Source organism: Monodelphis domestica, chromosome 3 (genome assembly GCF_027887165.1).
Source record: "Monodelphis domestica isolate mMonDom1 chromosome 3, mMonDom1.pri, whole genome shotgun sequence".
NCBI classification, from domain to species: domain Eukaryota; kingdom Metazoa; phylum Chordata; class Mammalia; order Didelphimorphia; family Didelphidae; genus Monodelphis; species Monodelphis domestica.
This window is the reverse complement of record NC_077229.1, coordinates 381040511-381055688: the sequence shown is the minus strand read 5'-3', so window position 1 is coordinate 381055688 and position 15178 is coordinate 381040511. Positions and strand designations below refer to the sequence as shown.

The window sequence follows — 15178 nt, the reverse complement described above, 5'->3', positions numbered from 1 at the left end:
GATATGTGATTCTGAGATTAAAGTTAGTTTTTAAATGTAAATAAAATGTGGAAAGTAAAAAAAAAGAAAAGCTCTCAACATTATTGATCATAAAAATAATAAAATTAATAAAATATCATTTTATTAGTAGAAGCATAAAAATCCTCTGATAAAATACAAAAAAATTATTCCTATTTAAAAAAACTGGAAAGCATAGACATAAATAGTTTTTTAATGATATGAAGCATCAGACTAAAACCACTAGAAAGTATTATTTTTAATAGTGTCAATTTAGAAGCCTTCTCAATAATATCAGGAGTGGAATAAAAATGCCCATTTTTTACCAATATCATTTAATGCAGTATAAGAAATGCTATAAATATCAATAAGAAAAGAAAAAATGGAAAAAAGCAGAATGGGCAAAGAAGTAACAAAAGTTGAAACTATCAATGCTTTTATCAAAGTATAATATAAAATTCACATAAATAATCATCTTTCTACTATATTATTAATAATGTCCTGAAGAAGAGGTAGAAAAACATACTCCATTTAAAATAAGCACAGAGAGATAAAATGCCTGGTAATATGTATGCCAAAACAAACCCAGAAACTACACAGATATAAGTATAAAACATGCTTTACACAGATGAAGTCAGTGCTAATTAGAGAAATATTGTTCATGGATTAAACAAACTGAAATTGTAATCCTACCTAAACTAATGTACTTATTCAAAGCCATTTCAATCATATTATCAAAAACTTATCTTACTGAGGTAGAAAAAATAATTATTGAATCCATTTGGAAGAATAATTGATTAAAAGAGTAAAATAATTTATAAAATATAAAGGAAGGAGGTCTTGCAGTACTAGATTTGCAACTGTATTAAAAAGCATTAATTATTAAAAAATACCTGTTACTGGCTAAGAAATAGAAAGGTAGATCAGTGGAATAGAACAGACACACAACAAATAGTAGTTAAATATTAGAATAACTTTGAATTTGACTAAAGTATAAAACCAGGCTATTTATATAAGAAATCACTGTTTTGTAAACATTGCTGCGACAACTAGAAAACGGTTTTGCAGAAATTAGATATAGAACATTATCTTTCATCATTCACTCTGATAAGGTAAAAAATGGACAAATGACCTAGATATAAAAGGAAATATAAGCAAATTAGGAGAATGGGGAACAAAATAGCTATCCGCTTTATGGATAGAAGAGGAATTTATAAGTAAACAACATTATGGGATGTAATATGGGCAATTGTGAACACATTCAATTGAAACTTTTTTTTTACAATCAAATATATATTGCCAAAAATTAAAAGGAAAGTAGAAAATAGGGTATTTTTTTCCAGTCTCTCAGACTGATATTGCATATCTTAAGTATGTAGAGAACTTTGAAAAATGTATAGGAATAAGAGCCACCCTCACCCAATTAATAGATGGGCAAAAGATATGAACTGATAGCTTTTGGATGAAATAATGAAAACCATTTATAGGCACATGAAAAAAGCTATAAATCACTAATGATTAGAGGAATGCCAACCAAAGCAATTCTGAGATATCACTTCACACACATTAGACTGACTGAAGTGACAAAAGGGCAAATGTTGAAGTGGATACGGAAAAGCAGGGACCATAAAATACTATTGGTGGAACTATGAAATGATCTAATCACTTTGGAGAGCAATTTGGAATTTTGACCAGAGAGTAATAAAATTGTGTATACCCTTAGACCCATCATTGCTGGGTCTATTTTGCAATGACCTCAAGGAAAAAGGAAAAGAACCTATACCTTCCAAATCATTTATAGCTCTTTCTTTGTGGTAGCAAAGTACTGGAAATTGAGAGGCTATTCATCAATTGGGAAATGGCTAAACAAATTTTGGTATATGATTATGATGGAATATAACTGTACTATAAGAAATTAGAAGCAGATTAATTAAAAAATATAAAAAAGAACTACATGAGATAATGAAAAAATGAAATGAATAGAACCAAGATAATGTATATAGTGACAGATTTAATATTTGAAGAATAACTTGTGAATATTTTCTTCTAGAGAATGAGTTGATAAGTGGAAACATGAAAGAAATAATTTACACATACATTTCTTTTTGTCAGATGATGCCTTCTGTAGTGTGGGGAGAGGAAGGAAGAACTGAGATACCTGGAAATAAATTATGTTAATAAAAAACAAAATATATTTTTTAATTACAGGATATTCTACAAGGTCACAATATAGCTTTGAATATCAGAAGCCAGGGGGTCAGGAAAGTCTAAATAGAGGATATGGTACTTGAGTTTTGCTGGAAACTAAAGCTTTTAAAAAATAAAGGAGAGGAAGAAGTGTATTCAAGGGGGAAAGGTGCATATTCAAGGGGCCTAGAGATTAAATATAGTGTGCAAGGACCCTTGAATATGAACCTTCCCCCCTTAAATTGACTTTCAGAATATATGAAATTGAATAATGGATATATCTAGAAAATAAATTAGAAGTTGATTGTAAAGGCCTTTAATGCCTAATAGAGAAATTGCTGCCTGATTTTTAAGGTAAAAAGAAGCTACTGAAATTTACTGAGGAGAAGAGTTATATGGTCAGATAGAAGTTTTGACAAGAAGGTATAGGACCTAATGTACTAAAATATTAATGCCAGTTATTTTTGTTGAGGCAAAGAACTGGAAGTTGATAGGATGTCCATCAGTTGAAATATAGCTGAATAAGTTGTGGCATATGTTTGTGATATAGTAGTACTATGTTATAAAAATGATTATGGAGGCAGCTGGGTGGCTCAGAGGATTGAGAGCCAGGCCTAGAGACAGGAGGTGCTAGGTTCAAATCTGACCTAAGACACTTCCTAGGTGTGTGATCCTGGGCAAGTCACTGAACTCCCATTGCCTGGCCCTTACCACTCTTTTGCTTTGGAACCAATACACAGTATTGATTCTAAGATGGAAAGTAAGGGCTTTAAATAAAAGATGAGCAGAAAACTCCCAGAAAAACTTAGCAAGTCTTAAATTTTCTCATGCAAATGAAGTGAATAGAACCAGAATATCGTACACAGTAATAGCAATATTGTACAATGATCAATTGTAAATAAATGACTTGGCTATTCTCAGGATTATCATGATCCAAGGCAATTCTAAAGGACTTAATGAAAAATAACTATAATGCTATTTGCCTCCAGAGGAAAAAATGATGGTGAGTCTGAATTAGATCAAGCATACTTTGAAAAACTATTTATTTTTCTTGTTTGGTTTGAGTTTTCTTTATCGATGTAACCAATATGGAAATAGTTTTTATGACTCTGCACATGTATCACATATATGACGAATTGCATGCTCTCTTGAGGTGGAAGGGAGAATATTTGGAACTCAAAATTTAAAAAAATTAATTTAAAAATTGTTTTTGCATGTAATCACAGTAACATAACTGGTAAAAATAAAATATTAAAATAAAAACAAAATATTACTTTGATGTTTAAATGAAGGATGCATCAGAGAGGAGAGACACATGAATTAGCAAGATTTTTTAGAAGGATACTGAAGTAATCTTAGTGAGTGGTGATGAGGGATTGAACTCAGGTCATGACCATCTGAATTAAGAAGGGAGATGACTCCACTGAAACCATGTATATGGTCAGGGAATTTGCCAATTAAAATGTACAGAAAATAGGAGCAAGGCCAAGTAATAGAAGATGAAAATAAGAATATGTGGTGGCCTTGCAAAAAATAGTTTTTAAAATTGTAAATATAATGAACTAAGGTTGAAAATGGTAGCTAAGGACAACAATGACGACAGCAACAACAGCAATAAAAGATTATTTTGTTGTCTTGGTTATATGAGAATCAAAGAAAGCATAGCATCTTTGTCATGGATGTAAGAATGATCCTTGATGAGGAGAAAGGCATAGACTGTTTACTACTTATTTTTTTCTGCTTGCTTTACAATGAGATTGATTTGAACATTGCAAATGATAGATAAAAATAAACTGATAACCAAGATAAATAAGGATATTGTATGAGAGCAGTTAGCTGCCCTTATGAGTTCATGTCACTTTGCCACATGAACTATATCCTCTTGTCCTGAAGGAATTGGCATAGGTGACTGATTCAAACATGAGCCATTTTCAGTGCTATTTGAAAGACCATGATAGAAGAGTGATATATATTCTTAGAATTGGGATATTTAATGGTTTTATCAGTAGCTTTGATAAATCCATAGATGGAATGCTAATGCAGTTTGCAAATGTCTCACCCTTTGGAAGAACAGTGAACACATGCATGACATTCAGAATACTGGCAGAATATATTAGGATGAAATTCAAAAGGGAAAATTGTAAAGCCTTACTCTTGAATGCACCTCCAAAAACTGTAAACCCAAAGAAGTAGGGAAAGGAAGATAATTTTTATGAAAAAAAAGATTTGGGAATTTTGGTAGTCTAAAAGTTCAAAATGAGTACAAGTGAAACAACTAATGCTATTACACCCTTCATTTGGAAGGGAAGTGATTATATCACTGCTCTTTTCAAAAACCCATCTGAATATATGTGCTCAGTTCTGGGAACCATGGTTCAAGAAGAGAATGCCTAAGCTGGAAAATATCCAGTGGTAAGCAGCTGAGATGGTAAAGATTCTTGAGTTCATGATATAAATATGTTGGTAAAGAGAACAGGATTTATATTAAAACCTAGAAAATATACTTTCCCTGTGCCTTGGCAATATGATGTAGCAAATTCTGTCTTCATTGTCTGTATCTTTTCTTTTCTAAGTATCTACCCAAATGGCAGTTTTCAAAAGGATATATTCAGAGTAACCTGTTAGTAAAATTAAATGATATACATAATAAAGTGTATTAGGACAGTGATGGTGAATTTTTCAGAGACTGGGTGCCCACACTGCAACCTTCATGCCTCATGTGAGTTCCCTGTCTCATCCAAGAGAGAGGAGAGAGGAAGTGCTCCCATTTGGCTGCTTGGCAGAGAGGTTATGTGAGAAATGTCCTCAGGCACACATGGAGAGGGGAAGGAGAGCAGCCCCTTCGGGCACACATGCCATAGGTTCTCCAACACAGCATAAGGGCATCCGACAGGACAAGTTTTTCTTTTGTAAAATTAATGTCTTAAGAATTATAGTTTACACTTGATTACCTGATGTAATGAAAATAACAGTTGACCTAAATTATATGAAGATGAAAATAACAGAGCATATGCAAATTGAGCATTGATTTATATTATTAATTTATATAGCTCAAAGTATTTGAAAATTTATTTGGTAAATATAAAAATTGATAACTCATTTTTCTTTTTCCAAATATAGTTTTGTATCTAAAACATCTCTATTAATGCCATGTAGAATTGGTAGAACTCCTTCTAACAGTATTGCTTATTATAAAATTATTTGAAAAGTATTGTGTACTATATGATGTGTATTAAACAATATTCAGTTATATAAATCAGTGTAAATTGTCTTTGATTATTTTTGTCTTTATAATATTCAAATTAACATAAGATCAATAATAATAGAGAATATATCTTGTCAGTTAACTAGGTTTCCATTTAATCTAATGTACCTTTTGATCTTTTATTAAGAAATTTAAAAGGGGGAGATGGGAACAAAAGACAGGTAAAATAGGAATGTGGAAGCAAAGCAAATATCCTAATCTCCAAATTGAAAAGTAATTCCAGAATAATTGACAGCACTTTTTATTTGATTTATTAAAAGTATTCCTGGTGCTCAAAATGTCTTGAGATGAAAAAATCACATCATTTTTTCATTCACCTGACCTTGACTGTAAGAGTTAAGCAGTATGTTAGGAGAAGTCATTTCAAAGCAAGTAGAATTACTGCAGAAATATGAATTTATTGAAAACTATAAATTCCTGTCATTTCCTCAAGCTTGTAGCCTAGCGAGTCCTTTGCTATTTGCCCCCAGCAATATCTTTAGCAGTCAGTAGATCTTTGTGAAAATAAGAGCTGGAAATTTTGTTTGTGACTATAAGACAGCCCAGAGATATACACAAGAACATGGATAAGAGTGATTCATTCTCCTTTTCTTTCAAGGCCATGGCCTAGTCACTATATTTTGAGGTTCAGCTATTCCTGAATTGGTATCATTTTTAAAACAATTTTCTCAGGAAAGATGAGAGTAATTAAATTCATCACTGGAGATATTCCTAGGTTAAAGTTATTTCTTATTTAGAACCAACTGAAATTCTTATAACACCACTCAGAATATGTATCATCAAATATGTGCCTTTATATATAGACAGATTTAACATGTATATCCAACTAACTGGTCCCTCCAGAGATTTTTCATGGATTTGGTTCTAACAAATTATGCTTGACTCCTGGAAAGCCAGGAACTCTCTCTAATAGGTGAACTTTCGCTTTACCATGCCTACACAATAGTTCCTGGCTTTAGCCATAAAATGATGCCTACATTTTCCACAAATCTCTTTCTTCCCATCTAAATCCAGACCTCCTCACTAGACTAGCTCCATACCATGTCACTGTCACCACCTCCTTTATTTATCTTAACCCTACCTCATCCCAGCACCCCTTTAGGCACTTTCCCTTTTAGAAAATAAGCTTCATCAGGGCAGAGATTGTCTTCCTTGTTAATATGTGTATCTCCAGGATATAACAAAGTGCTTCGTACATAATAAGTGTTAAAGTGATATCTTTACTAACTAAATTATCTAAATGAATTTAAATAAATGATTTCATCTTCAATTACACATATATTATTAAAACACAACATACAGAAATAATAAATGACAGATTTCTCAGTGATTTAATATTTATCAGAAACATTATGAACTATTAATTTTTCAGTAAATGCTTCTGGTTTGCATTATTTTTGTTAACTGAAATGTACTGATGTATTTTGTTGGCCAATCCTAAAGAAGTTAGACACTTTAAATTTTAGTTTGGTGTTAACCAAGAAGGTAATTATACATATTGAATTTATTCACAACACAATTTTTAAAATAATAGCTCTTGATATGAATGGATCCTTTTGTACAGTAATACATTTGTGAATATAATCTTTTTCACATTATCTTTATGATGGAATTTTATTCAGTGACTTCAGAGATGACTTACATACCATATTGCATATGGTTTAAATGGGACCCATTTCAACATCTCTTATTACAGTAAACTAAGCTATCATTTTACCTAACAATTATGAGTACCATTTTCACCAATTGGGAATTTTGTTGCTATATGTTAAAAGCCTTTTTATGGCAGCTAATAATGATTTTTTGGAGGGGAGAATAGAAATGACACATCATACTGTCCCTTTTGTGTAGAAACCCAGAAGGCTAAGCCATATTTCCTTTCATTGCTAATGATGTCCCAGCATGTCTTAGAAGACTTTTACTTGTCTGGATGAGATAATCAGTAGAAACTATTTATCTGGATAGAAAATTAATTTAAAAAAATAACACATGTATGTATGCATAATCCCTTTTTATTACCTTAAAAAACAATAGAAATAAATTTTATTATCCTTATAAAAATGAAAAGATGTAATAAAATGTGTACTAATTAATATAAATAAAAACAAAATTAAAAACTGTATACATGTATGTCTGTATCCCACTTTTCATTAGATGCATATTCCTAATAAGCAGAATGCAATCACATTTGAAAAAATGATCCCATATTATTTCTTCAGGAAAATTGACATATCAGAAATTACTCCCTCTAGGGAAAAAATTAGCATAGCTCACACGATTAATTTTTTAAAAATCATGCTATAGAAAATAATTTTAACCACATGTTAAGGAAATAAGTGTAATTGTTTTCTAATAGATTAATAATTTACTGTAAGTATAATTTAGTGCTGTAAACAATTTTTGTATGCTAGAAATTTAAGTATTGTAATAGAGAAATGTCCAAGCTGTTCACTAGAAGAGCTTCATTGATAGTTCTTATGGTGCTCTCTCCTTTAAAATGAAATTCTATTGAACTTATTTTTTTAGTTTACAGCTTTTCCACACAGTAAAGAATGTTTTTAATAAAAATGATGAAGTTGTAGTTCTATGCCATCATATTTCTCCTATGTTCATAAGGAAGGGGCTACTTCCTTAAAGAAATTAATTTTTCTTTAGCTGTTCTACAGTTATCTCTCTCTCTCTCTCTCTCTCTCTCTCTCTCTCTCTCTCTCTATATATATATATATATATATATATATATATATGTATGTATATATACCAAATAAACACAGTCACATATATACAGCCATACACAGACATACACATACAAAGATATGTGTATATGTGTAAATCTATCTATGACTATCTATCTATCCATCTTTCTATATAACATCTATCTCTCTATCTCTCTATGACAATTTCTCTATCGCTCTCTCTACCTATCTATCTATCTGCTTGTGGCAATCTGTTTATTGAGAACCGAACTAGAGGCATTAAAAGTGCTTTTTTAAGCTACATCCAGAACAAGATCTTTCTGCATTTGAGCAAAGCATCTGACAAAATATCTTCATCTATATTCAAGGCCAAAATAAATAGATGTAGAATATATATGACATGACAGTATGTTTAAGTTGTTTCAGAACTCTTTGGGTGAACTATATATTGATTTCCCATATTTATCTTGAGGAAACCATGTAATGGAGTCGAAGGAAATATCTGTATTCTAGCCATGTATACATACACACATATACATATAGGTACACATTTACATGCATCTATATGCATATATATGTATAAAACACTGAATATGATATGATAATTATCCAAATAAAATCTAACTGCAACATTTATACAAATGAATCTTTGCAAAGCCAGTATAAATCAAGGGCCTAATTCAACATCTTAATGAAGCCCATCTGAATGATGTAATGATCCCATTTCCCAACATTTTCTCTGGGCTTCTTCACAATTTTACTTTCCCTCTAGGGTTCCATGGTCTGGAATGTTCATTTTAAAGGCTATTATCTTTTGCTACTGAAAAATGTAAGCCCTTTAGACAGAGAACTGCAAATTTGTCACAAGGAACTTTGAAGAAGTTTGTGGTTGGCTAACAATAGTAAAAAAGTCCTTTTAAATAAATGGCTTTACAGGGTAGTCACAGATTGTCCACCTTCAATTTTTTAATAAACAATATAAACTCAATCCATTCATTATTGTTATCATCTCTTGTGATCTATGTAAATGTAATAATTTCTTTAATTATATTAAAATATTCTGGAGTACTTTGTACTTGTTCTGAATAAATTGTTGGGTTTGGCCATCAGCTCTCCTAGCTTTGATTTGCTTTAATTCGTTCATGGGATGAGATGTTTCTTAGAAGTCCATAGAAACTCCAATTTTGCTGTTTAGCTTACTGTGCTCCTCTCATGATGTGCTGACTGTTATTTCTTGATTGAACACTGTGGGCTCAGTTCTCTCCCTTGAGAATGGGAGGTACTAAATCCTTAGGCACACAAAACACAAAAGCTTCTCTCAACCCCCATCCCATATGCTGCCATCCAGTTGGGTTTATGCCCAGCTGCTGCCTGCAGATATGTTTCCTCTCACAGTGAGCTGAAGATGCCAGCTATTCTCATTTAATATGTGCAGAGCCATTAGTCTCTTCCAAGAGCAGAGCAGTGAGTGGTGGGACCATCAGGTCAATGGGATCCCTTATCATTCCCCAAGCTTTCCCTGTCTATTTCCTATTTGGAGATATCCACAGATGCTTGTGTTGTGGCTAAGAGAGTTCATATCTTTGCTTTTCATTTAATTCAGTTGTAATTTAAGTCATATTACACAGCACATTGTCAATTGATGATGCAATCATAGAATTAGAAGGCAATTAGGAGATCATCTAGTCCAACCTCTCAACTTAAAGATGGGGAAATCAGAGAGCTGAATTGACTTGACCAAAGTCCCACACAGTTTGTGTCAGTAGTGGAATTTGATCCTTAACACCACCTGACTCCAAATCTAGGGTCCTTAACAGAGTTCCAAAATTGTTTGTAAACTTTCCCCTGGCATCTAACTCAGTCAGAATCTGATTAAAATGCTGGAAGTTTATATTTTCTCCAATGAGACAAGTCACTGTATTCTATAATACACAATGTTGGGTTGCATTGAAACCTATCAGCTAGCAAAGCATTGTTGTAAGCATGTCATGTTTCCTCTATAACAACAACGGCAATAAACATTGATTTAGAAGATAAGGTAATTGTGGAAGAGATCCTTCAAAGGTGCTCAAACCTTAAATTATTTCTGCAGGAAGTCAGCTTCTTAAATAGCTTCCTCTCCCCTTTCCATCATTCAAAGAATAGAATAAAATAGTGTCTCATGCAGGGAAAACAGTCACAGGAAGCCATAGATTTGCAGCTTCTAATTAGAAAGTTGGCAATGTATTGGTAGTTAACAACAAGCCTCAGGAGAATATATTTTAAGGGTGAAATAATCTCTTTTCTTTTGGAAATCTTATCACTTTAAAGTGTAACAGTTAAAATATCCAATATTTAACTCCAAAATATGCAATTTAAGTAAAAATGAAAAGAATCATCATTTAAATGAAGTAAATTAAGTATAAAGAAATACTAGAAAAAAGAAGCTATGGGATATTAGCTACAGAAAAGAAGACATATACTTGTACTGAAATATTTCTAGTTAATTCCATTATGAGCTCCTTCCCACATTTCCTTCCAGTGTTACCGAATCTCCAGACCAAAGAAACAACAAGTATACCTTGTTTTTTTCTACTATTTGTCAGAATGATGAATTTTGTCCTATTAACTGTGCTGCTTAGACCATCAGAATCCAGAACACTCCTACAGATGCTCATTGTCACAGAACTCTTCATAAAGAAACATTTCCAGTAACACACTGTGAAGAATTTTGTCTTAGCAGCATCTTTACATAGTGCTAGTTTTAATCACCTACCCCTTAATTAATGGTCAAAATATCACATTGATACCAGATATTAAAAAACAAAATTCCAAAGTGACAGAGTAAGCATTTCTTTTACCTCTTTCACAAATTATTCAGGTAGAGGAAATTTATAAAGTTCTGGATTGTTTCTTCTATAAAATGAGAAAAAAATGACTTCTAATTAGTACCAAGACATATATGGCATGTAAGAACAAATTCTTACTTAGAATCTAAAACAAATTTTATATTTATGCAAAGACTGACATCATTAACATGTGACTACTAGCATGGAGATGATTTATTTGAAACAAATGACAAAAAGCTATTATCATTAGGACATATGCATGTCAAAAGGTACCTGGTAGTTAATCTATATTATAGCCCAGTCATTTAAAAACAATAAATTCAGAAAATAAATTAGCTTTTAAAATTTTATTTCAAAATAACTCTAAGAGTAATGTGAGAGTAAGAAATCAGAGTCTAATGGGAAAGTGTGATTGAAAAACTTCTTGTATTACTATCAAAACTAGTCCACAAAACTGAAATATGATTTTGTAGTATTACAAAAAGAAAAAATACAAAATTTTAAAAAGGATCTAAATGAAAGAGTTAGAATTTTACCTAATTTCCTGGGAATGTCACAGCACCCCCATAAGTAGGCACACAAAAAACAAGAATAAAATTAACAAAATGTATTACCAGTTGCATTTAAAATGATCACAAAATAATTTTTAAGTTTCTAAAAGTCTATGAATGCTCAATATGTTCAGTGAATATTGGTGACTTAGTCAATATTTACTGAATGGCTCCTTTGTGTTAGGGATGGAATAGGGAAGGGATGGAATATATATATATATATATATATGTATATATATATATATAGGCATATATAGGCATATATATACATACATACATTTTAATGGCCTCTGTACTTAAGAAGCTTAAAAACTAATGGAAATATGATATGCTTGGTGCCCCAAAAAACAATGCTAAACAGCATAAGAATAAATATTTTCATTTGGCTCCCTCACATAATCTTTTCACTCAAAATTATTAGCTGAACTGGGCTACTCATTGTACCACGAACCTCACCTTCTATTTATCACCTATTTATTTTTTTCTTTGTTGACTTCCAACAGAAGGCAAATAATTAAGTCTGTTGGCCTGGCCAATAAATTTTTTTTAAATACATAAAAAGGAACAAATAAAGAAGAAATAATCCAAGTATTGATAGTTATTATAGGGACAGATTAGACCTCAGGACAAACTCAGAGGACAGTAAAATAAAAATACCTGCTTCAAACAGCAAGGAAATGCAACAAATGACCACAAACTCAAAAAGAGCATTTAGGCAAGATTTTAAAAGATCTCAAAAGCCAAAGGAGAGAGGCTAAGGAAAATTTAGAGGAAATAAAGAACAATGTTAAGAAAAGCAAGAATATTATGAAAGAAAGATCACCCTATTAGAAAATGAGATTCAAAAATTCACAGCAGAAAATAACCTATTAAGAATGAGAAATGGACAAAGGGAAGCAAATGGTTTCTGAAGATGATAAGAAATAATAAATCAAAATCAAAAGAATAAAATAATATAAGAGAATATGAAACATCCGATCACAAAAACAACTGACCTAGAAAGGAAATGGAATATAAGAATAGTTGTACTCTTGGAAAGTTATAATCAAAAAGAATTTAGATACTATAGTCCAGCAAAACATTGGAACTAATAAAAGCCAGAACTAAGCAGAATTTTGTTCTATAAGAAACATACAAAGATAATAAAAGACTAATCATAAGCAACTCAAAAGGACAAATTGTTAGATCCATGTATATGAAAATGTCAATTATGATCCCTGGGAATGACATCATTGAATGGGTATTTTAAGGGGCATGGTTAGATGGAAGACTTGAGTCTGAAGTGAATATAATGAAATGAGCTGAAATCATAGCAGAACAGATCAGGAGAAGGTATGGTGGAATGCCTAACTCATATTGAGGATGAATGAGTGGAAGAATTACCATGGAGAAGGGGAAGAAGATGTAAAGAGATAGTAGTACTAGAACTATACTCTTATCAGGCCTGGGATAAAGGGAGAACATACATAATTAGAAGGGCAAAAATTGTCTTGACATAGAGAAACTGGAGAGAAGAGGGACATGATGGGGGTGTGATTTGGGAACCAAGAGAAGGAAGGCTGAGTTAAGACAAAGGTAGGAAAAGGAGGAATACCTAAAGGGGAGTACAAATCATGACATGGGGTAGGGTAAGTTGAGGGGATAATTGAGGGACTCTTCGACAAGATAAAGAAGGGATTTTTATTTTTATTTTTAAATATATTTAATTAATTTAGAATACTTTTCAATAGTTACATGATTCATATTCTCTCCCTTCCTTCTTCTCTCCCCCCACCCATAGCCAATGGGCAATTCAACTGGGCTTTACATTTATCATTGATCAAGACCTACTTCCACATTATTAATATTTGCAGTAGAGTAATCATTTATAGTCTACATTTCTGATCATATATCCCTATTGAACTATGTGATCAAGGAAATGTTTTCAAGAAGGGATTTTTAAATTCAAACTCATATCAGGAAGATGAAGGGCACAGTTTTGGGGATAAGTACAAAAAAAAAGTCGAAAGGCAGAAAGAATTAAAATTAAAAGGTGACAAGGGAATGGCCTTTGGAAAGTTAGATTAATTTGGAACTAGGAGGGCAAAGGGAGAGGGTAAGGGTGGTTTGGGGGGGAAGTGGTGTGAATTGGAGATTGGTCAAAGAAAATTGGACATATGATGAGTATTCAGTGTAAATAAAGGAAGAGGGGAACAGTAAGTGAATATTAACTTTCAAATACTCCAGTTTATAATTAATGGATAAATTTCAAAACAACTGTTTACCTGGCAATTTTTTCAAACCTCTCACATTTGCAAATTAACTGCTAAACATAGGAAAAAACATCTGATAGGCTATTCACCTTAATCAGGTCCTACTCGGGAAACTACCATAAACAAAACAATTAACAATATTAATAGAAACACATCGAGTTTCCCCCCCCCCCTGGGGTGAGCATCATGCCTTTAAAAATTATTTTCTGTAAGAAGTTCTATTTCTCAACTTTACCTAGAATACTCAGCAGATGATTTTCAAGAAAATGTCAAACCATTCCCACAAGCAACATTCTGCTCATTTAAAAAAATATATTAGTAATTTAATGAATACTGGTTTTCTATATACAATGAGTACATTTCCCATTTATAACATGATATGTTTTTTAATTACATCAGTCTTACTGTCTCATAATTTTTAACACGCTAAACATTTTAGTTCTTAAATGCTTATTATCATAGTGTATGATTGACATTCAGAAAATATGTCAATCATATATGTATGCCGGTTTATATAAATTTCCCAGTCACATGTATGTGTGTATATGTACATACATATGTAAACATTTGTACACTGTAAATCATGACACTGAAGACAACATTCTCCTTGAATTTTCTATCTAAGTAGTGGAAAATGGTACTAATGATTTTGAAATCTTATAAGTAATGTGAAAGTCTGATTTGGAACAAGATGGAATAAAAGGATATGAAATCTAGTATCTCAGTGGCATTGAATCCAAGTATAATGGTTGAGGGAAGCAGGTGAATTGAGATAAGAACCAAAATTGTGACATGCTTTGACAATGGTTAGGAAGTTGAATGATTGCTTCCAGGCAAGATAAAGTGAAAGAAAATTTAAAATAGCTCAAGGAAGATAAACTTTACTATGTACCCTAAGAATGACTTTACATTTTTACACGGCTTTAAAATTGAGAAAGGATGTATGCTCATTAGTTCATTTCACAAAATGCCATATTTGGAAGAGACATCTGAAACTAGATAGCCACACAAGAGACTCACTCTGCAACTAAGAATTAGGTAAAAAACGTTGACAAATTCTTTACACAAAAATCCATCACTTCCTAGTCTGCCCATTCTAGTTTGAAATAGTTGTAATTGTTATGAAGTTCCCTTTACATCAAATCTAAATATATGCCCCTATTTTTTCTCCTTTTACTTATTTATTTCTCTTTTACTGTCCTTTGAAGCCAAGTAGAATATGAAGCACTTCCAATTAATTGAATATAGCTGTCATGTTGACTTTAAGAATGATCATTTTCAGCTCAAACTAAAATCCTTTAAGGAAACCACATACAACCTACTTGTTGGGTCCTAAAATAATCTCCTTACTATCCTGTAGATACAAAGGGCTTATCAAGGTTGTTCTTAAAATGTGATGCCCAGA

At 32.0% G+C, this 15178-nt stretch overlaps 1 protein-coding gene across 10 annotated transcripts in view; it reads right to left on the bottom strand.

Moving 5' to 3' along the window:
- Nucleotides 1-15178, bottom strand: part of CTNND2 (catenin delta 2) — a 1175163-nt gene that overhangs the window by 1025467 nt on the left and 134518 nt on the right. The window lies entirely within an intron of this gene.